The sequence below is a fragment of the Phyllobates terribilis genome, unplaced genomic scaffold (assembly GCF_046119375.1).
Source record: "Phyllobates terribilis strain yellow unplaced genomic scaffold, ASM4611937v1 Scaffold_76__1_contigs__length_6945272, whole genome shotgun sequence".
NCBI lineage: Eukaryota > Metazoa > Chordata > Amphibia > Anura > Dendrobatidae > Phyllobates > Phyllobates terribilis.
Window position 1 is genome coordinate 428,250 of NW_027362836.1, and position 27,161 is coordinate 455,410.

A 27,161-nucleotide genomic window follows, 5' to 3' on the forward strand; every position below is an offset into this window, starting at 1 on the left:
CTAGAATGAGAGACATTATTATAGGATGGGGCTAGGGCTACGATGGGGGAGATTATTACAGGAAACATCCAATGCAAGGGCGAACACGCGCATCATTATCGGATCTAGAATGCTACAAGGGCCCATAGGCATTATACAAGGAAGGTGCCCAGGATAGGGGGAATTAGACAAGGAAGGGTCCCAGGATGGGAAGCATTATACAAGGAAGTAGCCTAGGATGAGAAGCATTATACAAGGAAGGGTCCCAGGATGGGGAGAATTAGACAAGGAAGGGTCCCAAGATGGGGAGCATTATACAAGGAAGTAGCCTAGGATGAGGAGCATTATACAAGGAAGGGGCGCAGGATAGGGAGCATTACACAAGGAAGGGGAGCAAGATGAAGAGCATTATACAAGGAAGGGGCGCAGGATGGGGAGCATTACACAAGGAAGGGGCGCAGGATAGGGACCATTATACAAGGAAGGGGCGCATGATGGGGAGCATTATACAAGAAAGGGGCGCAGGATGGGGAGCATTACACAAGGCAGGGGTGCCAGATGGGGAGCATTATACAAGGAAGTAGCCTAGGATGAGATGCATTACACAAGGAAGGCGCGCAGGATGGGGAGCATTACACAAGGAAGGGGCGCAAGATGGGGAGCATTATACAAGGAAGGGGCGCAAGATGGGGAGCATTACACAAGGAAGGGGCGCAGGATGGGGAGCACTATACAAGGAAGGGGCGCATGATGGGGAGCATTTTACAAGGAAGGGGCCAAGGATGGGGAGCATTATACAAGGCAGGGGTTCAGGATGGGGGGCATTGTACAAGGAAGCAGCCCAGGATAGGGAGCATTATACCAGAATGGGGATCATTATACCATGACATGGGCCAGGATGAAGGACATTACACCAGGAAGGGCACAATGATGGAGGTCATTATACCAGAATGGGGCCTAGGATGGGGGACAGGATACCAGGATGGAAGACATTGTTATAGGATGTGGGATATTATACTAGGATAGGGGACATTGTTACAGGAAGGGGCCAGGATGGGGGACATTATTACAGTAAGAGGCCCTGGACCAACGACATTATACCAGGAAGGAGCCCAGGATTGGGACGTTATTGCTGAAAGGGGCTCAGGATGGGCGGTATTATACACAGAAGGTGGATATTATAACAGGAAGAGGCCCAGGATAGGGGATATTATAACAGGAAGGGGCGCAGGAAGGGGAACATTATACCAGGAAGGGGCCTAGAATGAGAGACATTATTATAGGATGGGGCTAGAGCTACGATGGGGGAGATTATTACAGGAAACATCCAAGGCAAGGGCGAACACGCGCATCATTATCGGATCTAGAATGCTATAAGGGCCCATACATCTGACCAACATGCTGGTGGGGGCCCAGGTCCAAATTTTGCACATCTACAGGAACATGGCATAACAATATGTCATATGTTGGGAAGGGTTTAAGCTACAGCACATTACATAGCCTCTTGCAGCTATATCAATGGAAAAATGAAAAATGTATGGCTTTTTGAAGACGGAAAGGAAAAAATGCAAAACAAAAAATGATCCGGTCCTGAAGGGATTAAGGATTTCCCACCCACAGTAAATGTTGTCACTCAGCTTTCTTCTCTTATGGCCCAGTCCGTCTCCCTGTTTTCTGCACCACTCTCGTAGTCATGTATTTTTTCTCCTTATAAACACTAATATATACTTGCTGATTTCTCCCCCCACAGGTGAGAGACCTTCTGCAGAAAACTGTAGAAACTTATGTCCGTTTATTTGACCTTATAGACGGGCAATTTTTACCAATCTTCAAAATGCAACTTACATTTGATGACGAGAAAATGGATTTCTATCCAAGCTTCCAGGACGTAGAAGAAGTTGTACTATTTATATTAACTCGGATCTCCAAGACCCTTCAGGTATCAGGATTTTTTTTTCAATGCTGACAACTTACTTTTTATAGTAGGTACATGTGTGGCTCACAGGTAAAAACTGCAGTAAAAAAAATTGGAAATTTGCTGCCACCATTTTGGAATATCATAGCAAAAAAAATATATAGTACTGGCTGATTTACAATTGCTATTGGCCGTCACCTAGTATATGAGCGTCCGCAGCAGTATCCTCCGGTGGGCCCCCATGCAGGGATAGGACAACGAGTATATTGACTTTGTAATACACATTGCAAAAATATATGAGAATTATAAGTAGAAGAGTTGGGTAGCATAAACACTTTTACAGGCTCGGACTGGCCAACAGGAGAAATGGAGAATCCTCCGGTGGGCCCCCATGAAGGGATGGCTCTCCACTCCAGTCCCCTATTAAAGTGCACCTGTCAGCAGGAGTGTGCTCAGTAAACCACATACACTGTCAGGAGGGCGACATTACACAGAGTAAAATGATACCTTAGTTGATGAAATTCGTCCTGTGGTTCTTGTGTAATCTTTACTTTCAGTTTGGAAATAATGATACGCTTATGCTCCAGGGCGGCGTGTGGGGGCACTCTATCTGGTGCTCTGCTTACATATGCATGTGTATGCTCTTATGACAGCTCACTGATCGTCCACTGACCTGCCTCCTATTTTACCTAGCCCCGCACTACTAGATGCATTATGTAAAAGAGGAGGCAGGTCAGTGAAGGCACAGTGAGCTGTCATAAGAGCATACAGATGAATATGTAAGCAGAGCACCAGATAGAGCGCCCCCCACAGGCCGCCCCGGAGCACGAGCGTATCATTATCTCCAAACTGAAAGTAAAGGTTACACAAGAACCACAGGACGGATTTAATCAACTAAGTTATCATTTTAATCAGTGTAGTGGCACCCACCTAACAATGTATGTGTTTTACTGAGCTCAATCCTGCTGACAGGTGCGCTTTAAATGTATAAGTGGTTAAATCTGAATTTTTGGGGTGACAGATGCCCTTTAAGCTCCCTTTAGTGGCCACTGAGGATACACAGCATGGCAGCTTTTATTTCATGTCTATGCTGAGGATATGGAGCTTTGTATGGAGTTTTTGATTTATTTATATCAAAATAGGTGGATGTTCAGGGGGTTTATATTAGAGACTTCTGCAGTATTCATGTCACTTTATAGAACGTTCTTCTTTGTCCAGAATATTCAGACGGTGCAGCCGTGGCTTTCTGGTAGTAACACGGTTCAGATCATCGAGGCCAAACTCCCTGATTACATCTTTGATTCTGCCGCGCTGAAGCTGAAGGAGGCCGTCAGCCACAATCTACACCAGCCATTTAGGCATTTCCAAACCTACGGTAAGCGGGACGTGAATCATTAAAAGGATGATACATACGGTAAGCTGGACGTGAATCATTAAAGGGATGGTACATATGGTAAGCTGGACGTGAATCATTAAAGGGATGGTACATACGGTAAGCTTGACGTGAGTCATTAAAGGGATGGTACATACTGTAAGCTGGACGTGAATCATTATAGGGATGGTACATACAGTAAGCAGGATGTGAGTCATTAAAGGGATGGTACTTACGGTAAGCTGGACGTGAATCATTATAGGGATGATACATACAGTAAGCAGGACGTGAGTCTTTAAAGGGATGGTACATACGGTAAGCTGGCTGCGAATCATTAAAGGCATGGTACATATGGTAAGCTGGACATGAGTCATTACAGGGATGGTACATAGGGTAAGCTGGACGTGAGTCATTAAAGGGATGGTACATATGGTAAGCTGGCCGCGAATAATTAAAAGAATGGTACATATGTGGCACCCCAGGGGTCTGGTTTCCACAGTAATAGCAATATTACGTCTGAGAGCAGGTGGGAGGTCTCTTGGTCAGGAATCCTATGCATGCCACACCTCCTGCCCAGTCCTGGGAGGGGAAGAACTTCCCCTATATAAAACTGGGGCTGAGGCAGGGTTAGGGAGTTAAGAAGAGGAGAAGAGGAGTCCCAGACAGAGACATAGTCTGGTCTGGAGAGGAGCAGCTATAGGAAAGAAAGATCAGGAGCTCAGTGGGAGCAGTGCTACAAGGAATCAGGGGCTGGCAGCTGTAGAGCTCGCCCTGATTGAAGAATTATCACCGGACCCGGAGTCCGAGGCTGTGGGGACGAATCCTTACCCAGCAGCAGAAACCGACCGGCAGGGGATTTCAGGTCCTCTGGCCAAGAAACCCGAAGGCACGGTCACACGCGTGGGACCAGCACCGCCGTCGTGGAGCGGAAGCTACCAGAAGGCCCCGAGTCACCGGCCATACGGGTGAGCACCACACGGTACACTCAGGGACGTGGGCTACTTATACCCGCCTCTAGCAAGGTAGCCAGAAGAGTACAATTAGTTGGGGAGGCCTACAACTCCGCCTGGCCAGGGGAAATCCCATCTGCTCAAAGACTGACCAGGCCCCGATCGCTAGCCAGTACTCCGGGAGGGTCTATCTTGATCACCAGTAAAGGCCCTGAACTACACCGCATCGTCTCTGAGTGGTTCCTGCTACCCCCATCATCCACGTCAGCTGCCCTGAGGCCATACCCCTCCCGTTGGGGGTTATACCATCTACGCTGCACAATCGTACCACCGGCCTCAGCGGTCTGCCCTGCAGCGGCAGCTCCATAGCTGCATTCAACGGGTGGCGTAGTCGTCCAACATCTACTGCTAATACTCAGCCACACAGTTTGACTCCCTGGGCACGGACCGGGTCACCGCCACGAGACTACTACCCCCAACAGGCTCGGCTCCGGGTAGTCCCCGCGTGCGCAACGCTACACCAAGTAGGCCCAGGGGCGCGTCACATACAGTAAGCTGGACGTGAATCGTAAGTATTAAAGCGATGGAACATATGGGAAGCTGGACGTGAATCTAGTATTAAAGGGATGGAACAATCACAATCAGAAATCTCCTGCCGGCGCTTGCAGCGTGATATTCCTGTGGACGCTTTGATCCTGATACCTTTCCAAAAGCCATTGAACTCAGTGTTAGGGGTTCCCAGAGATGTGATCCTCATCTATCAGACATTATCATGCAGAAATACTATATATCATTGGTCTAACAAGCACTGCAAAGAGGATCTGTCTCTAGATTTCACCATATAAATGTAGATTATCAAATTGATTTCTTAGACCTGATGAAGCCAGAGAACTTGCTTTCAAAAATCCATGTCCGATCAGCTGTATAATCCTCTTTGAAAGTTTTCTCCGCCCGACATTAAGATGAGTCTAGATACAACTATAAATTCTGTGTTATATTATTTGATAGTTGAAAGCTTCAGCTGGCTGGTGGATGGTTCAGCCGCGGAGAAAGTAGAAACTTTCTTATCCGAGGAGCACAGTTTTGATGAATACACAGAGGTACGTATGTGTGATCATAATGTGTTTTTTTTTTTTTTTACATATTGGACCTTCTTGCACATTATCTCGACCGTCATTATGTTAAATTGACTCATCCCTACACAGCAACACTGGCTTTGATGTTTCTAGTAAAAATCGACTGCTTATGCGCCGTTCATCATATGCAAGTTATCTAGGACTAGTCCAGCAGGACGTCACTTCCCACAAACAAATCCGACCTCAGATGCTGTGATCACACCCAAATCATGGCATCTTAGTCTCACCTGGCGAGGTGGATCTTCTAAGCCTCGGGTCCGGGTGGGCACACGGACCCCGGGCGTTGGTGTGGCAAGCAGGAAGGCACATGAGCAGCAAGGAATTGGCACTCAGGAATCTTGGGAGCTGCAGGATGGATGTAGCGTAACCCAGTAGGAATGGAAGAAAGTTAACGCAGAAGGTGGAGCACACCAAACAAAAGTCTAAAAACTCAATCCTAAGACCCAGGTGTGTGTCCTAATGGTCCATAAATAGGATTTAGGAGATTATGTCACTGAGCTACACAGGACAACCTGTAAAACCTGACGTGGAGCACAACACGGGGCAGCAGACCGAAGTGAAGGAAGCAGAGCTCGAATACCCAAGACAGGTGTATAATACTTAATTTCACATGCCTAATTTGCATATGACGGCCGGCACATAAAAAGTTTAGTTTTTTTAAGGTAGAAACATTTTTGCCAGATATATACCGTGGATGTCAATGCAGGAATTTGGCATGCCTGAAGGACCTGACAGGTTCACTATACGGGGACCCCCTTTGGCTCGTTTGAAGGGTCCCTTGACAATAAGCTGATCACAGCTGTAGTCGGGTGGACGCAGCAATGAGGACTAAGTTGCAGGAATCATTTTCTTACAATTCCCATTAGAATCAATACTGTCCTAAGTCCTACAGAGCGAGGGGTGCAACGTGTCCGATAATAATTGAGGGTCAAATCAGAAATCTCAAGGGTAAACGAGACTGATTTATATTTGTATTCCAGTTTATAGAAGAATTTCACACCCTGGCCAGAGATATCATGGGACGGCCCACCCGCGCTTACTTCACCATGGTACACCTCGACTACGATGACTTAAAGCAAGGCCTGGCTGACAAAGCAAAAAGTTTTGCAAATATATTACTAGATAGACTGGTGACAAATCACAGATTGGAGAATGAAGAGTGAGTAAAATCCTGGATTCAAGGAGGTTTCACAATAGAAAAAAATAATCTGTAATGGGCCTCTAGCTGCCATGTGCTGTTCAGGGGCCCTTGGGGTCGAGGTCAAGTGCTACTTCTGCTATGATTTCATACAGTGAGTTATAGATGCTGATGCTACAGTAAAAGTTAAGAATCTCACATTACTTTACTTATGATACCATAAAATATCATCACATTCCAGTATATAATATACAGGTGCATCTCACTAAATTAGAATATCATCAAAAAGTTAATTTATTTCAGTTTTCAGTACAAAAAGTGAAACTCCTATATCATATAGAGTCATTACAAAAAGAGTGATATATTTCAAGTGTTTATTTCTGTTAATGTTGATGATTATGGCTTACAGCCAATGGAAACACAAAGTCATTATCTCAGTAAATTAGAATACTTTATAACAGCTTGAAAAATGTTTTTAAAATCTGAAATGTATGTTCAGTAAATGCCCTCAATACTTGGTCGGGGCTCCTTTTGCATCAATTACTGCATCAATGCTGTACGTGCGTCCCTGGGTATAATTAGTGTAAAACATAATATATAGGATTATTCCGATATTTCTTGTGTCCTGGTTAATATGTATTTTTCCATATATAGGTCATGTCATACTAGCTATACTTACCAGTCCCCCTCCACGTTTCAGTGATGAGATCCCCAACATGATCATGTGATTGCTGCAGCCTATCAGTGACTACGGTGGTAACCTGCTACAGCCAGTGATTGGCTACAGAAATCACATGTCCACATAGAGCAGGAAGAACACAAACCGATGGAGGGAACTGGAGTTGTGGAGCATCAGTATAATTTTATAACCTAAGTTTTTGGAAAAAATATAATTGGTGCAACCCCTGTGATTGTAGATGCTAGATACATTAATACATAGTGAGTTTCATTTGTTTCATTTTAGGAGTGTCAGCGGAGGATGAGTTATCTTCTAGACGTTCATTTATTTGTACCTGAAGATATCATCCTGAACTCAACAGTGTTACTGTGGCCAAAAAATATCAACCCAGTGTTTGATGAAAATGGCCAGGTATGTGGGCTCATTTCTGAAAATGGGGTCTCGGGTGCCAGCTCCAATGAAGCAGCAGCCCCCTGCAGTGTCCAGGTAATTAAACGGGGCGCTCTGGGAGCGTTTTTTGATAACTGTTCCTTTCTAAAAGCTGATTGAAAACGCCAAGTGTAAAGGAGAGGGCGAGCTGCTGGGGAAAAGAGAGAAGCTTATGATGGAACTGGAGAAACTTTTGCGTCGGATGGAAGAATTTGCAGAGTGCTCTGAGCTGGATATGATGCAGCAGGTATGATAGTCACAGGCTGTGTTATAGTTTTCCCTCTTCTTATTTTCATTACTTTAAGACTCTTTTCATATTTGTACAGATTCTTTTTACCCAAAACGCATCATGGTTGTCGTGAACGATAATTTTTTTGTGCAACACAAAAGATCATTTCACCCGACGATCAAGTGTTTGGCCATTCGTCGGTGACTGGCAGCCTATTTATACTGCACAATTATCCTTAAACGAGCGTTCCTGGGAAGTAGTTATAAAATGCTCCCCAACTCTGGTTTGGAGTTGCATTAGGCTTTTTTTATGTTGTTTCTTTTGGGGGGGTTCTATCCCTTTTTAAAGGCAAGAATCAAGAATATTGAGACTACAGCCAATAGTGTAACCTGAAGCTTCAATGCAAAATCTCCATTAGGGCCCCCAACTATTGCAGGTCTTTAATAGTAGTGATCTTCTCATATGAGTCAAAGAGACCTTTTGAGCCCCCCTTAGCTCCAGATGCGACTGCAACCCCTGCACGCACTGTAGTTACGCCCTTGACGGCAGCATTATTTTTGCTATACAAAAAAAACTATGAAAAAAACATAAACCCGACTGACCACCATTATCAGCCAGAACAGTCTTTATAGAGGCAGTCCCTAGTGCTTAACCTGAAGTGCAGTCAAACAAAGGCCGGTCAGAGGCAGTCGTCACACCTGAGCACTGGCGTATGAAAGCGTCCACTAGGCCTGAAACGCGTTGCATCCAATAGGCCTGAAACGCATTGCGTCCAATAGGCGTGAAACGTGTTACGTCCAATAGGCCTGAAACGCATTGCGTCCAATAGGCCTGAAACGTGTTACGTCCAATAGGCCTGAAACGCGTTGAGTCCAATAGGCCTGAAACGCGTTGAGTCCAATAGGCCTGAAACGCGTTGTTCCAATAGGCCTGAAATGCGTTGCGTCCTATAGGCCTGAAATGCATTGCGTCCAATAGGCCTGAAACGTGTTACGTCCAATAGGCCTGAAATGCATTGCGTCCTATAGGCCTGAAATGCATTGCGTCCAATAGGCCTGAAATGCATTGCGTCCTATAGGCCTGAAATGCATTGCGTCCAATAGGCCTGAAACGTGTTACGTCCAATAGGCCTGAAACGATTTGAGTCCAATAGGCCTGAAACGCATTGCTTCCAATAGGCCTGAAATGCATTGCGTCCAATAGGCCTGAAACGCGTTGTTCCAATAGGCCTGAAATGCGTTGCGTCTAACTCATTTTCTTTAATGGAGGCAGTCCGGTTAACCCTTTACTTATCTGTTTATTGTGCCTGGTTTCAGTAAGTGACAGATGTGAGGACTGTACAGAAGCGAATAGCAGACGCAGAGGAGGCGGTGGCTTATATTAACAAAGAAGAAGCACTGTATAAATGGGACCTTACAACATACCCTCAGCTGGATTCTTCAAAGTCAACATCGAACCTTACCAGAAACTTTTTGCACTGATTTACAAATGGCAAAAAACTGAAAAAAAGTATGTGCACCCCATTGGGGAATTCTGAGTTAACTCTTGGCATGCCGTTATTTATTAACACCATACGTGATCTAAAGTGGAGAGTAAATGGCGCATTTAAACAAGCTGATAATCATTCCCAATTATCAGCCCGTGTAAATGTGCCAGTAATCACCCGATGAACAAGCAAAACACTAATTCGTCGGGAACGAATCATTTATGGCAGCAAAAATCATCTTTATCTACAGCACTTCGCCCCTTGTAACCTTATAGGGACAAAGTATATCTAATAACCAATCGTTCTGTCCCCATCACTGTTCTTTGGTCCTGGAAATAACCAAGCGCCAAAAGTCTTGCATATATTACAAGGGGATTATGTGTTATTAAAGGGCTGTCCGGCCTTGGGGCACAAGTCTGCAGTCACTCCATGTGACTGCAGACATGTGAATCCTCACAGCATGTGTACTGTGCGCGTAATAAGGATTCTCCAGCATCGGGAGCACAGGCGTGTGACAGCAAGTATGTGATTTGCATGCATACAGTCACATCCCAACTAGACATATCCGGCCTTGCTCAATGCAAGCACATTGAGTGGAGCCAGACACGTCTAGTTGGAATGTGGTCAGAAGTATGAAAATCACATACTTTTGGTCACATAACAGCCCGGCACCGTAAAATCCTCGCAGTGCGTGCAATGTGAGGATTTACAAGTCTGCAGTTACATAGACTGTAGACTTGTACCCCAAGGCCAGACAATCCCTTCTGCAAAATAGGAGATAAATGTATGATCGGTAGGGGTGCTCTAACCACAGGGTCCTCCAGTAATCCTGAGGACAGAGGTTCCAAAGTCTGCTGTGTGAATGGAGTGATCATGCGCATGCATAGCCAGCGCTCCATTCATGTCTATGGGAGCAGTCATGCGCATGCGTAACCATCACTCCCATAGATGCACACATGCTTCATTCACAAAGCTGTATCTAGGACCACCGCTTTCAAAACTGCTGGAGGCTGCAGCAGTCGGACTCACAGTGATCAGACATTTATCAACAACCTTGTGGATAGGTGATTAAACATTATTTATGGGACAACCATAGCCATAGATGTAGAAGAGAAAAAAAGCAGAAAAAACAGTAATAGATGAGCTAAAAACATGAAATTTATCAAAATATGTCTTGAAAAATCTCACGCTTCCAGGTGGATCGATAGCGCTTTCCTTGACTTGAACGGAGAAAGCATGGAAGCCGAGGTGGACGAATTCCTCCGAGAGGTCTACAAGATGATGAAACTATTTCAGCAGAAGCAGAAGACGTTAGAAGAGGAGAAGAAAAAGGCGGCTCAACACCGGACACTGTCTGAAGATAAGGATTCGGTGGACGAGGAAAAGAAGGAAAGCCGCATAGTTCTCATGTGTTCTGCCATCACCGAGCAAATCAAGGCTTTTAAGGTAGATGCATCAAATAATGGATATATCAGTAATCTGGGCCAGGTTTGCTGGAGCGCGCTGTTACCTCCCAATCCCAGCCAACTTCAGCACAGTGGTTACTATCGAGACAGCAGCGGTGGTCGGTCTCCTAGGCAACGATCTGTAAACAAAAGAAAAGTGTTAATATCTCAAGAACGGCTGCAAATGTCAAGAAGCAGTAAATTGCAAAAATGCAGGTTTTTACAATATCTATGAAGATGGGAATAACCCTTTATTTCATTTTTGTAGCCGTAATCCCAGGACACTGATTATGATTGACTCCTTTTCAGGAATATATCCCTCTGGTGAGCATCCTTTGCAACCCATGCCCCTCCCATATATCCATCCTGGCCTCCATGTGTCCAGCCTGCCCCCCTTCATATATCCATTCTGTCCCATATATCTATATATATCTATATCTATATCATATATATATATATATATATACAGTACAGACCAAAAGTTTGGACACACCTTATCATTTAAAGATTTTTCAGTATTTTCATGACTATGAAAATTGTACATTCACACTGAAGGCATCAAAACTATGAATTAACACATGTGGAATTATATAATTAACAAAAAAGTGTGAAACAACTGAAAATATGTCTTATATTCTAGGTTCTTCAAAGTAGCCACCTTTTGCTTTGATGACTGCTTTGCACACTCTTGGCATTCTCTTGATGAGCTTCAAGAAGTAGTCACCGGAAATGGTTTTCACTTCACAGGTGTGCCCTGTCAGGTTTAATAAGTGGGATTTATTGCCTCATAAATGGGGTTGGGACCATTAGTTGTGTTGTGCAGAAGTCAGGTGGATGCACAGCTGATAGTCCTACTGAATAGACTGTTAGAATTTGTATTATGGCAAGAAAAAAGCAGCTAAGTAAAGAAAAACGAGTGGCCATCATTACTTTAAGAAATGAAGGTCAGTCAGTCCGAAAAATTGGGCAAACTTTGAAAGTGTCCCCAAGTGCAGTTGTAAAAACCATCAAGCGCTACAAAGAAACTGGCTCACATGAGGACTGCCCAAGGAAAGGAAGACCAAGAGTCACCTCTGCTTCTGAGGATAAGTTTATCCGAGTCACCAATCTCAGAAATCGCAGGTTAACAGCAGCTCAGATTAGAGACCAGGTCAATTCCACACAGAGTTCTAGCAGCAGACACATCTCTACAACAACTGTTAAGAGGAGACTTTGTGCAGCAGGCCTTCATGGTAAAATAACTGTTAGGAAACCACTGCTAAGGACAGGCAACAAGCAGAAGAGTCTTGTTTGGGCTAAAGAACACAAGGAATGGACATTAGACCAGTGGAAATCTGTGCTTTGGTCTGATGAGTCCAAATTTGAGATCTTTGGTTCCAACCAACGTGTCTTTGTGCGATGCAGAAAAGGTGAACGGATGGACTCTACATGCCTGTTTCCCACCTTGAAGCATGGAGGAGGAGGTGTGATGGTGTGGGGGTGCTTTGCTGGTGACACTTTTGGGGATTTATTCAAAATTGAAGGCATACTGAACCAGCATGGCTACCACAGCATCTTGCAGCGGCATGCTATTCCATCCGGTTTGCGTTTAGTTGGATCATCATTTATTTTTCAACAGGACAATGACACCAAACACACCTCCAGGCTGTGTAAGGGCTATTTGACCAAGAAGGAGAGTGATGCGGTGCTACGACAGATGACCTGGCCTCCACAGTCACCAGACGTGAACCCAATCGAGATGGTTTGGGGTGAGCTGGACCGCAGAGTGAAGGCAAAAGGGCCAACAAGTGCTAAGCATCTCTGGGAACTCCTTCAAGATTGTTGGAAGACCTTTTCCGATGACTACTTCTTGAAGCTCATCAAGAGAATGCCAAGAGTGTGCAAAGCAGTCATCAAAGCAAAAGGTGGCTACTTTGAAGAACCTAGAATATAAGACATATTTTCTGTTGTTTCACACTTTTTTGTTAAGTATATAATTCCACATGTGTTAATTCATAGTTTTGATGCCTTCAGGGTGAATGTACAATTTTCATAGTCATGAAAAAACAGAAAAATATTTAAATGAGAAGGTGTGTCCAAACTTTTGGTCTGTACTGTATATATAACAGTTTTGATTTATATATATCCATCCTAGCCCCCCCCCATATATGCATCCCACCCCACCCCATATATCTATCCAGGTCCCCACGTGTCCAGCTTGCCCCCCTTCACCTCCATGCGTCCATCCAGGTCCCCATGTGTCCAGCTTGCCCCCCTTCATCTCCATGCATCCATCCAGGTCCCCACGTTTCCAGCCTGCCCCCCCTTCAGCCCCATGCGTCCATCCAGGTCCCCACGTGTCCAGCCTGCCCCCCCTTCAGCCCTATGCGTCCATCCAGGTCCCCACGTGTCCAGCCTGCCCCCCTTCAGCCCCATGCGTCCATCCAGGTCCCCACGTGTCCAGCCTGCCCCCCCCTTCAGCCCCCTGCATCCATCCAGGTCCCCATGTGTCCAGCCTGCCCCCCCTTCAGCCCCATGCGTCCATCCAGGTACCCACATGTCCAGCCTGCCCCCCTTCAGCCCCATGCGTCCATCCAGGTCCCCACGTGTCCATCCTGCCCCCCCTTCAGCCCCATGCGTCCATCCAGGTTCCCACGTGTCCAGCCTGCCCCCCCTTCAGCCCCATGCATCCATCCATGTCCCCACGTGTCCATCCTGCCCCCCCTTCAGCCCCATGCGTCCATCCAGGTCCCCACGTGTCCATCCTGCCCCCCCTTCAGCCCTGTGCGTCCATCCATGTCCCCACGTGTCCAGCCTGACCCCCCTTCAGCCCCATTGGTCCATCCATGTCCCCACGTGTCCAGCCTGCCCCCCTTCAGCCCCATGCATCCATCCATGTCTCCACGTGTCCAGCCTGCCCCCCCTTCAGTCCCATGCGTCCATCCATGTCCCCACGTGTCCAGCCTGCCCTCCCTTCAGCCCCATGCATCCATCCATGTCCCCACGTGTACCGCCTGCCCCCCCTTCAGGCCCATGCATCCATCCATGTCCCCACGTGTCCAGCCTGCCCCCCCTTCTGCCCATGCGTCCATCCATGTCCCCACGTGTCCAGTCTGCCCCCCCTTCAGCCCCATGCGTCCATCCATGTTCCCACGTGTCCAGCCTGCCCCCCCTTCAGCCCCATGCGTCCATCCATGCATCCTGGGTAGGTGTTTATGCCCCTGCATCCATTCATCCTGGGTAGGTGTAAATGCCCCTCCAGCCATCCATCCTGGGTAGATGTATATGCTTTTCCATTCATCCATCCATCCTCGGTAGGTGTATATGCCCCTCTATCCATACATCCATCCATCCTGGGTAGGTGTATATGCCCCAACCATCCATCCTGGGTAGGTGTATATGCCCCTACATCCATCCATCCATCCTGGGTAGGTGTATATGCCCCTCCATCCATCCATCCAATCTATCTATCTATCTATCTATCTATCTATCTATCTATCTATCTATCTTTCTATCCCTTCCTTTCTGAGATAAGCTGCAATAATGCATTTGTCCTATGCTACACCTTTGCACATACACCATATACCTAATCACTGACCTTGTTATCAGCTGCTACTCTTTTAATTCAACTGTCCCATCAGTTGGGTGTTGCTGAGTCCCACGCATTTAAAAAAAATGTGGGGGCCGTTACGATTTCTTTAGTGAAATGCTGGCTCCCTCTGGTGGAGCACTGACTTCTTTAATTTTCTATCTGTGGATGAAAAAAAGATAAAAAAAAAGTTTGGTCTGAGATGTTGTTTTAAAGTGCTAGCTATGTCTGTCAATCAGAGCATCCTATTGGTTTTCACCCAGGCAGATAGATTGCTTGCAATAGATGTAATGACTGAATGGAACAATGGAATAATGCAAGAGAATGGGACAATGGAACAATAGAATAATGCAAGAATGGAAGAATGGAACATCATTGCACGTGTCGTAATGGGCTCCTGGCCTTTATCTGGCTGTGCTGCTGCAGTCAGCTACAGTCTGCAGGGAGCCTGCAGACTAGGAAGAAGGTGGACCGCTGCTTGTTTGTTCACTAATTAGTTATCCTCTCCCCATCCCCTTGTCTGCAGGTGCATGGGACATTGGCGGGGGAGGGGAGAATGTTTGAAAATAGGCAGACTCATGCAGATTAAAAATGCATGCGTGGGCAGCAGCTGCAACAAGCAGTAAAGTTGTGGGTTAAAAGGTGTCTATTGATGAACAACATGTCCTCCTAAGGGGAGTCTTTGTCCCTATCCCTACAATGGGTGCCTTCTTGAAGCCAGGGTGCAGTCATAGGCCAAAACCAATTCAGGTTATCGCTTCTCGGCCTTTTGGCTAACATCAAGTGTAGTATTTGTTCTCATTTAGTATATGTGCTTTTGCTTTTACCAATATATTGTATTGTACTGTTATCTATCTATCTATCTATCTATCTATCTATCTATCTATCTATCTATCTATCTATCCCTTCCTTCCTGAGATAAGCTGCAATAATGCATTTGTCCTTTGCTACACCGCTGCACATACACCGTATACCTAGTCAGTGGCCTTGTTATCAGCTGCTACTCTTTTAACTGTATAATGTAATATTGAGTAGAATTAAATATGCTGACATATTAAATATGAGGCCTCACATAGCCCCCTAAATACAGTATGAGTCGCCAAACTCAGCCTCCTATACAGAGTAAGAGCTCCACATAGCCTCTCTATATATACTGTATGAGCCCCAACATGCAAATGTCCCATACACATATGAAAAAAGACAAAAAAACAAAGAATATATCTAATATTATGGAGAATATTTGTGCGGAGCGTCCGCCGCTTACCTGCTGTAGTAATGTCCTAATGTTCTGAGGTAAATCCGTCAGATACTCTGACGTTAGATGACCTTGGTAGTATTTGGTCAGGCAGTTATTTACTAGCTCCATCACCAGCCGGTGAGTGAAGCTGAGGACGCCATCAGGCAGTAGAAGCGCAGTGTCAGGGCGATTGTTGATAAGAATCCCCAATAGTGTTCCTACCTGAATATTATCCAGAAGCAATTCAGCCATAGCGAAAAACTGCAAGTGCTATCAATCACTATGAAGCCAAGAAAGGCACCCGTGACCCTGCGTACATTCTATAAGTAGTTTCTGGGAGCTGTGATGTCATAATAGAATGGAATCTAGTGATAGAATCTTAAACGGCGGCTCTGCACAAATAGATGACACCGAGCAATACTGAAAGTGGAAACACCATAGAATTAATTACGTCTCCATATTACTATGGCTGTTCTCTTTTATGTTCAACTAGAACACAAGCAGGATAAGAGTATGTTCACATGTTGCATTTTTACAGCATTTTTGTTCTACCTCAAAAACCAAAGTGGCAGCAGGAAAAACGCAAAAAACGCTGCAGTATTTTTAATTGTTTTGTTTTACTTTAATTCATTTCAATGGGGGGAAAATGTTGGAAAACCCCTGAAAGAATTGACAAGCTGCAGATTTAAAAAACGCAGGAAAAAAATGCAACGTGTGACTGAGAGTTTAGAAATCTCATTCTCTACTTCCAATAGGTGGTTCTGGAGTTCTAGTTCTCTTCCTCTCTGAAGAGATAATTTGCATATTTCCCAGAGGAGCATTGTGGCACGAAAAGTCTCCTCACCTTGACGTGCTTAGCATGTCGCTCTCCGCATGGAGAAACGTTACTTCTTAGAACTCATTTTTAAACAGTTAGCTCATTGTTTTACAGTATAGAGCAGGGGTCCTCAAACTTTTTAAACAGGGGGCCAGTTCACGGTCCCTCAGACCATTGGAGGGCCGGAATATAGTTTTTAAAAAAAACTATGAACAAATTCCTATGCACACTGCAGATATCTTATTTTGTAGTAAAAAAAACAATAGAGGAACAAATACAATATTTAAAATGAAGAACAAGTAAAGTTAAATCAACCGGTATTTCAATAGGTAGGTAACTGTACCCAATAGGCAGCATAGGTCCTCAATAGGCAGGTAAATGTCCCCAATAGACAGCATCGGTCCTCAATAGGCAGGTAAATAGCCCCAATAGGCAGCATAGGTCCCCAATAGGCAGGTAAATGTCCCCAATAGGCAGGTAAATATCCCCAATAGGCAGCATAGGTCCTCAATAGGCAGGTAAATGTCCCCAATAGGCAGGTAAATGTCCCCAATAGGCAGGTAAATGTTCCCAATAGGCAGGCTGTTTCCCCCTTATAATGCCATATGCAGGCTGTTCCACCCCCTTATAATGCCCCATGCAGGCTGTTCCCCCCTTATAATGCCCCATGCTGGATGCCACCCTCATATAATGCCCCATGCAGCATGTCACGCCCCCATATAATGCCCCATGCAGCATGTCACCCCCCCATATAATGCCCCATGCAGCATGTCACGCCCCCATATAATGCCCCATGCAGCATGTCACCCCCCATATAATGCCCCATGCAGTATATCACTCCCCTGTCTTTATAATGCCCCATGCAGCATGTCACCCCCCCATATAATGCCCCATGCAGCATGTCACCCCCCATATAATGCCCCATGCAGCATGTCACCCCCCATATAATGCCCCATGCAGCATGTCACCCACCCCATATAATGCCCCATGCAGCATGTCACCCCCCCCATATTATACCCCTTGCAGGATGTCACCCCCCATATAATGACCTATGCCTCCATACAGTCATGGCCAAAAGTTTTGAGAATGACACCAAAATTATATTTTCACATGATCTGCTGGCCTCTGGTTTTTATTAGTGTTTGTCTGATGTTTATATCACATACAGAAATATAATTGCAATCATATTATGAGTACCAATAGGTTATATTGACAGTTAGAATGAGTTAATGCAGCAAGTCAATATTTGCAATGTTGCCCCTTCTTCTTCAAGACCTCTGTAATTCTTCCTGGCATGCTCTCAATCAACTTTTGGACCAAATCCTGACTGATAGCAGTCCATTCTTGCATAATCAATGCTTGCATTTTGCCAGAATTTGTTGGTTTTTGTTTGTCCACCCGTCTCTTGATGATTGACCACAAGTTCTCAATGGGATTAAGATCTGGGGAGTTTCCAGGCCATGGACCCAAAATCTCTATGTTTTGTTCCATGAGCCATTTAGTTATCACCTTTGCTTTATGGCAAGGTGCTCCATCATGCTGGAAAAGGCATTGTTGGGCGCCAAACTACTCTTGGACGGTTGGGAGAAGTTGCTCTTGGAGGACATTCTGGTACCATTCTTTATTCATGGCAGTGTTTTTAGGCAAGACTGTGAGTGAGCCGATTCCCTTGGCTGAGAAGCAACCCCACACATGAATGGTTTCAGGATGCTTTACAGTTGGCATGAGACAAGACTGGTGGTAGTGCTCACCTCTTCTTCTCCGAATAAGCTGTTTTCCAGATGTCCCAAACAATCGAAAAGGGGATTCATCAGAGAAAATGACTTTGCCCCAGTCCTCAGCAGTCCACTCCCTGTACCTTTTGCAGAATATCAGTCGGTCCCTGATGTTTTTTCTGGAGAGAAGTGGCTTCTTTGCTGCCCTCCTTGAAACCAGCCCTTGCACAAAGAGTCTCTGCCTCACAGTGCATGCAGAAGCACTCACACCAGCCTGCTTCCATTCCTGAGCAAGCTCGGCACTGCTGGTAGTCCGATCCCGCAGCTGAAACAGTTTTAAGATACGGTCCTGGCGCTTGCTGGTCTTTCTTGGGCACCCTGGAGCCTTTTTGACAACAATGGAAGCTCTCTCCTTGAAGTTCTTGATGATGCGATAGATTGTTGACTGAAGTGCAATCTTTGTAGCTGCGATACTCTTCCCTGTTAGGCCATTTTTGTGCAGTGCAATGATGGCTGCACGTGTTTCTTTAGAGATAACCATGGTTAACTGAAGAGAAACAATGATACCAAGATCCAGCCTCCTTTTAAAGTGTCCAGTGATGTCATTCTTACTTAATCATGACTGATTGATCGCCAGCCCTGTCCTCATCAACACCCACACCTGTGTTAATGGATCAATCACTAAAACGATGTTAGCTGCTCCTTTTAAGGCAGGACTGCAATGATGTTGAAATGTGTTTTGGGGGTTAAAGTTCATTTTCTGGGCAAATATTGACTTTGTAAGTACAGTAATTGCTGTTAAGCTGATCACTCTTTGACATTCAGGAGTATATGCAAATTGCCATTACAAAAAATGAAGCAGTAAACTTTGGAAAAATTACTATTTGTCTCATTCTCAATACTTTTGGCCATGACTGTACATTAAAAAAAAAAAATCCAATACTCGCCTCACTCCTCCTCACCTGCTGCCGCTGCTCTACTCTGGTCTGGACTCCAGTGTCGCGGCGGCGTCGTCCCGCTCTGCGCTGCGTGTGACGGCACTCGGGAGGGCGCGGTGTAAAGAAGTCACCGCACTCTCTGACCTGAGACGTCACAGGAAGCACAGAGCAGGAAGACAGCGGATCTGCAGAGGCACGGGGAGAGGTAAGTATCCGCCTGCCGGGGCCCTGAGCGAGCGGGGGGGAAGGGCGGGTGCTGACACCGCTCCCCTCTCCTCCGCCCATAGCCCGGCGGGCCGGATAAAAGTAGAGCTTGTTGGTTTCACTTCTGAGAAGCATAAACTCATGAAGGTTGCAATGGTACAACATGAAGAACAATTGGTGGCCATGACTGGATCCTGTGATCTATTTCTGATTGTGGCATAGGGGATGATTAGGGGAAAATGCAGTTGGTCAGTATTTCAGCTGGAACTGGAATACAGAGCTGAGCAAATACATGAGTCTGTGTAGTTTTTTAATTAAGTAAAGCATAAAACATTCCCTTCTGGATTCTAGGTGATCACTGGCCGTCCAACCCAACAGGACCCCAATGTGATCAGCTTATCATCAGGGGACCTGTCTAAGGAAAAAGGATTGTCTAAAGTGGACGATTTGTTTTAACATTAAAAGGGTCGTCCACTAATCCACTAATTAGACAACCCCTTTTTAAATGCTGTAGTCCCTGTGTGAAAGAACAAAAATGTATATTTACCTCCCAAACTGGCGACATTACAGCGATGTCAGCGCCCATGTGAGATTGTTATGCTCCATAATCACTGCCGTCTGTCAGCGGCTGTCTGTCTGGAGACTGGAGGCTGGCATCCTGGGAATGAGGATGGCGATGGGAAGTATATATAAGGTATACCTCCTCAGCTGAGCTCAGGAAACCCAGCACCCATTCCCAGTATGATGTCCCTCTGTAGATGAGCTCTGTAACTGTTTTGGTGCATACATGCACTCCTAGGGTACGCTCACAAAGGCGAGAGAATCAGGACGATTATGCTAATGACCCTCGGCTCAATCTATGTCAGAGTTTCATCCAAGTATCATCTTATTGTGCTCCGATTTTCTTGCATGAGAAAATCGCAGCACAGGTATGGAGAAGACGGAGAACTTAATTTCTCCATCTTCTCCATTCTCTGTGTGCGTGGATGTCGGACTGCACTCGGATGACATTTGAGTGCAGTACAATGCTTCACATGCACCCATAGATTTCTATGGGTGCACATGATCCATCGGCATGATAAAATGATGGCAGATCAGCACTGCCCCATAGTATAACATTGGGCCGAGAGCTATCCGATAAAAGATCAGCGCTGGGCCGTGTTATACTCTCCTGTGAGCGAGCCCTTATAACAAATGCTTACTTTCAAAGCGACACCTGCTACCCAACATTCACAGAGAAGGACGAACAGAGCAGTCATCATGGGACCGGAAGGATAAGAAACACATGCCCCTCTATGATACTGGGAATGGAGGGGACTGCTTACAGGGAATACGTTACTTTTTACATTCCACAGGTTACAGCAGAGGATAATCTCGGTTTTCCTGCATGGGGGGCAAATATTCAGTTTGACTCCCCTCATATACACAACTTAAGGCTTCGTTCACATGTTCAGTATTTGACATCGATATTTGTAAGCCAAGATCAAGACTGGAACAATCAGAGGAAAAGTATAATAGAAACACGTCACCACTTCTGTATTTATCACCCACTCCGGGTTTTGGCTTACAAATACTGATGTGAAATACTGACCAAATACTGAACGTGTGAACGTGCCCTTGGGGTAAGACCAGGTGGAACGATCATATCACAGACCTGGTGCAACATATTCTTAACTGTGTTCACATGTGGCAGTGATTTTTTTTCCACGATTTTGAATGAAAAATAATAGCAAAACAATACCAACCATACTGACAATACCATCAATGCTGACAGTACTGATAATACCACCAATACTAACAATACCGACAGTACTGAAAATACCAACAATAATAATACCAATAATACTACCAAAATCAACCGTACTAACAATACCAACCATACTGACAATACCATCAATGCTGACAGTACTGATAATACCACCAATACTAACAATACCGACAGTACTGAAAATACCAACAATAATAATACCAATAATACTACCAAAATCAACTGTACTAACAATACCAACCATACTGACAATACCATCAATGCTGACAGTACTGATCATACCACCAATACTAACAATACCGACAGTACTGAAAATACCAACAATAATAATACCAATAATACTACCAAAATCAACTGTACTAACAATACCAACCATACTGACAATACCATCAATGCTGACAGTACTGATAATACCACCAATACTAACAATACCAACAGTACTGAAAATACCAACAATAATAATACCAATAATACTACCAAAATCAACTGTACTAACAATACCCACCATACTGACAATACCATCAATGCTGACAGTACTGATAATACCACCAATACTAACAATACCGACAGTACTGAAAATACCAACAATAATAATACCAATAATGCTACCAAAATCAACCGTAGTAACAATACCAACCATACTGACAATACCATCAATGCTGACAGTACTGATAATACCACCAATACTAACAATACCGACAGTACTGAAAATACCAACAATAATAATACCAATAATACTACCGAAATCAACTGTACTAACAATACCAACCATACTGACAATACCATCAATGCTGACAGTACTGATCATACCACCAATACTAACAATACCGACAGTACTGAAAATACCAACAATAATAATGCTAATAATACTACCAAAATCAACTGTACTAACAATACCAACCATACTGACAATACCATCAATGCTGACAGTACTGATAATACCACCAATACTAACAATACCGACAGTACTGAAAATACCAACAATAATAATGCTAATAATACTACCAAAATCAACTGTACTAACAATACCAACCATACTGACAATACCATCAATGCTGACAGTACTGATAATACCACCAATACTAACAATACCGACAGTACTGAAAATACCAACAATAATAATACCAATAATGCTACCAAAATCAACCGTAGTAACAATACCAACCATACTGACAATACCATCAATGCTGACAGTACTGATAATACCACCAATACTAACAATACCGACAGTACTGAAAATACCAACAATAATAATACCAATAATACTACCGAAATCAACTGTACTAACAATACCAACCATACTGACAATACCATCAATGCTGACAGTACTGATCATACCACCAATACTAACAATACCGACAGTACTGAAAATACCAACAATAATAATGCTAATAATACTACCAAAATCAACTGTACTAACAATACCAACCATACTGACAATACCATCAATGCTGACAGTACTGATAATACCACCAATACTAACAATACCGACAGTGCTGAAAATACCAACAATAATAATACCAATAATACTACCAAAATCAACTGTACTAACAATACCAACCATACTGACAATACCATCAATGCTGACAGTACTGATAATACCACCAATACTAACAATACCGACAGTACTGAAAATACCAACAATAATAATACCAATAATACTACCAAAATCAACTGTACTAACAATACCAACCATACTGACAATACCATCAATGCTGACAGTACTGATAATACCACCAATACTAACAATACCGACAGTGCTGAAAATACCAACAATAATAATACCAATAATACTAACAAAATCAACTGTACTAACAATACCAACCATACTGACAATACCATCAATGCTGACAGTACTGATAATACCCCAATACTAACAATACCGACAGTACTGAAAATACCAACAATAATAATACCAATAATACTACCAAAATCAACTGTACTAACAATACCAACCATACTGACAATACCATCAATGCTGACAGTACTGATAATACCCCAATACTAACAATACCGACAGTACTGAAAATACCAACAATAATAATACCAATAATACTACCAAAATCAACTGTACTAACAATACCAACCAGGCAAACTTTACAGATAGTACTGACATATCCAACAATACAGACAATATCACCACATCTGACTGATTTCAATTTTTTTTTTGCAGGCGACAAGAATCAGCTGTGCTCTTTATTAGGGTTTTCCTGGAGCTTTAAAAATTAGCATTGCAAAAATAATGGGAATAAAAAATAACCATTAGGCCACGGCCCCACTATCAGTATTCGGTCAGTATTCGGTCAGTATTTTTTCTCAGGAGTGGGAGCCAAAACCAGGAGTGGGTGATAAATGCAGAATTGGTGACTTGTTTCTGTTATAAATACTGATAGCCGAGGCCTAAGTTACATTTTAAAACCGTGTCATTCCAGCACTCACCTTCCTTCTGGTGATCTTTGTGTGGCAAAAAAACAGCCATTGATTGTCAGCAGCGGTTACAAATGAAGTATAAATTAAAAATATTGGTTTGGGCAACTGCAGCATTAATGCTGGAGGGGGGATTCTAACAGGGGAGTAAAGATTTTTGCCAATAATTATCACATTTTTTATTGTTAGGCTGTGTGCCCACTATGCGTTTTGCAAGCGTTTCCGCGGTGGCAATTCCGCTGCAGAAGCGCTTAAAAAACGCTTGGCAGAAGGTCTGCTATGTTCCCCAATGATAATCCGCATGTGCTGTTCACATGCTGCGGAGATTTTCGCTGCGGATTAACATTGCGGAAAAATCCACAGCACTACCAATTATTTTGTGGAATCGCAGCTCTTTTGCCACCATTGACTTGCATTGGACCGCATGACATGCGCATCACTGCATCTGCACATGCGGATATATCATGCGGCTCAATGTGCAGATGGTGCCCAGGTTTGTGTCCTGGCTCCCCGGCAGCTCACGATAGTCTAAAAGGACCTGCTGTGACTTAATTTAGTCATGTGAAGGGTCACGCTACCGCGGACGTCGGTGGTCGTGTGACCCGTCACATGACTAAATGACGTCATGGCAGGTCCTTTTAGACCACCGCGAGCTGCCGGCAAGCCAGGACGGATCGCTAAGGACACTGGGGGCCATCAGAAGGTAAGTATAATATTTATTTTTTACCATTCTTTTATAGTCACACTATATAAATCCATGCCGGTTGCATGGATTTATATAGTGTGACCAAGTTGTCAAGCACTTTCCAAGTGATGCTAAAAGCGCTTGTCAACCCGCATGCAGAAATGCAAGTGAAGAACGATTCATATCCGCATGTCCCTGGCAGGAAAAACGCATGTACAATCCGCATGTACAATCCACATGTACAATCCACATGTACAATCCGCATGTACAATCCGCATGTACAATCTACATGTACAATCCGCATGTACAATCCACATGTACAATCCACATGTACAATCCGCATGTACAATCCGCATGTACAATCTACATGTACAATCTACATGTACAATCCGCATGTACAATCTACATGTACAATCTACATGTACAATCCGCATGTACAATCCGCATGTACAATCCACATGTACAATCCACATGTACAATCCGCATGTACAATCCGCATGTACAATCTACATGTACAATCTACATGTACAATCCGCATGTACAATCTACATGTACAATCTACATGTACAATCCACATGTACAATCCACATGTACAATCCGCATGTACAATCCGCATGTACAATCTACATGTACAATCCGCATGTACAATCTGCATGTACAATCCGCATGTACAATCCGCATGTGCAATCCGCATGTACAATCTACATGTACAATCTACATGTACAATCCGCATGTACAATCCGCATGTACAATCTACATGTACAATCCGCATGTACAATCCGCATGTACAATCCGCATGTACAATCTACATGTACAATCCGCATGTACAATCCGCATGTACAATCCGCATGTACAATCCGCATGTGCAGTCCGCATGTACAATCCGCATGTACAATCCGCATGTACAATCTACATGTACAATCCGCATGTACAATCTACATGTACAATCCGCATGTACAATCCGCATGTACAATCCGCATGTATAATCCGCATGTACAATCCGCATGTACAATCCGCATGTACAATCCGCATGTACAATCCGCATGCGTTTTTTCTGCCAGGGAGATGCAGAAACGCTCAGGAAAAATCCGGAGCATTTCTGCATCGTGGGCACATAGCATAATACTAATTTTTGACACTTCTGGAAAACGCTTGTAGGGTTTGTCTACCCAAGATTTATAGCAAAGTAGCAAAATCCGAACCAAAAATTGTATGGATTACGCTGCTGGCAATTTTCTGTAGACATATGCATTTCAGTGGTTGAAATCTGTTATAATGATTTGCAGAATAGATTGACATACTGTAAACAAATAGTGTTTTTTATCAAACTACCACCAAAGTATGTGGTGCTCTAAGGCCGGTTTCACACGTCCGCATATCTCCGATATCGTAAAAAACGGTACCGGAGATATCCGTGTCCCGTGTGTCCAAGTGTGTGATACGTGTAGTAGCCGTCTGCTACCGGTGTGCCACATCAGTACCACATGGACCAACACCTGGGAATCAGCGCTAAAGTTAGCGCTGTTCCCAAGCACCGGGTGCTGAACACTGCCTTCATCATGGTTCCTTGCAACCGCTGCAGCCGAGGAGCCGGGGAGAATGAGCTGCTCTGAAGCTGCAGCTCAGAAGCTGTGCCTTGTCACTCAGTGAGCGCAGCTCCGGAGCAGCTCATTCTCCCCGGCTCCTCGGCATCAGCGGTTGCATGGATACAGCCGGGGACACCTAGGAGAAGTGAGTATAAGAATTTTATTATTTTATTCTTATTTTTACAGGTGTGGACACTGCGGGAGCAGACATTACTACTCTCATAATAGTCCCTGCTGGTTCTGATCAAAGCACTGGCAGGGAACCAAGATGAGGACAGTGTTCAGCACCCGGCGCTTAGGAACAGCGCTAACTATAGGGCTGATTCCCAGGCGCCGGTACGTGTCACATGGATGTCACATGGATGTCACATGGATGTGATCCGTGTGGTACATTTTGCAGACCGTGTATCTGCAAAATAACGTACTTGTCTCCAAGTGGAGCAAACAACACACAGTCCGTGAAAACACAGTGAGATGTGCACAGTCCCATTCATTAGAATGTGTGTGTCAGTGTCTCCGGTATGTGTGGAAACTGTCATTACTCGTACTGGAGACACTGACGTGTGAAAGAGCCTAAAACTGTATTGAGTAGTTGATTTTCCACCTGGAAAATCCAAGCAGAAGATGTAATGTGTGTCTGACCCATGTCAACACTTCAATCTTTTCTGGCCATGGAATATCTATTAAATACAAACACAATAGAATATATTTTATTTCTTTAGTTGTACAGAACAAAATGTTTTATTTCATGTGAAAATTTTGACAGCCGGCTGAATCACATTCTTGGGGGGTGGCAAAATGCAGCAGCCTGGGAGACATCTCAGACAGCCACATCAGGTGGTCAGACGGTGCCCTCCTACTAGCTATGCCCGGGGGCAAATGCCCCATGTGCCTGCTTCTACATGTGCCACTGCAACAGCCACAGGGCACATTGTTGATTCCATACATCAATGCTTTCTTTTCGTTCATGCAAAGCAAAGAGATGCCTAACAGTTTTACAGCTTAAAGAGAACCTGTCAGCAGATTTTTGCTATCTCATCTGAGAGCATCCTGATGAAGGCAAAGAGAAGCTGAATCCAATGATGTATCACTTAGATTACTGGGTGCAGAGGTTCTCATACAACCAGAGTTTTTAAATTTAGCAGTGAAGTAGAGCTGAAAAGCCAACCCTGCCCAACCACGGCTCTGTATATACAATGTCCATAGACAGTGAGCTGCCCATCACCGGAGAAGGCGTGTTGGACTAAGGCTCAGGCAACCAGCTTGTCACAGCCATGATAAGCTACTGGTGCTAAAACAATCATTGTAAGCAAACAGAACTTGGGAGCTTGACAAGACAGGCACCCCTGAAATCTGTGTTTTAACCTCTACCTCATGCTGTCTTCAGATAAAATAGCAAAAACCTGCTGACAGATTCCCTCTAAAAGCCTGAGGAAGAAAAGTCAAACGATGTGCATA

General features: G+C 44.4%; 1 pseudogene; it reads left to right on the forward strand.

Moving 5' to 3' along the window:
• Positions 1-15,079: 15,079 nt before the first annotated feature.
• Positions 15,080-15,182, forward strand: LOC141196939 (U2 spliceosomal RNA; annotated as a pseudogene).
• The last annotated feature ends 11,979 nt before the right edge of the window (positions 15,183-27,161 follow it).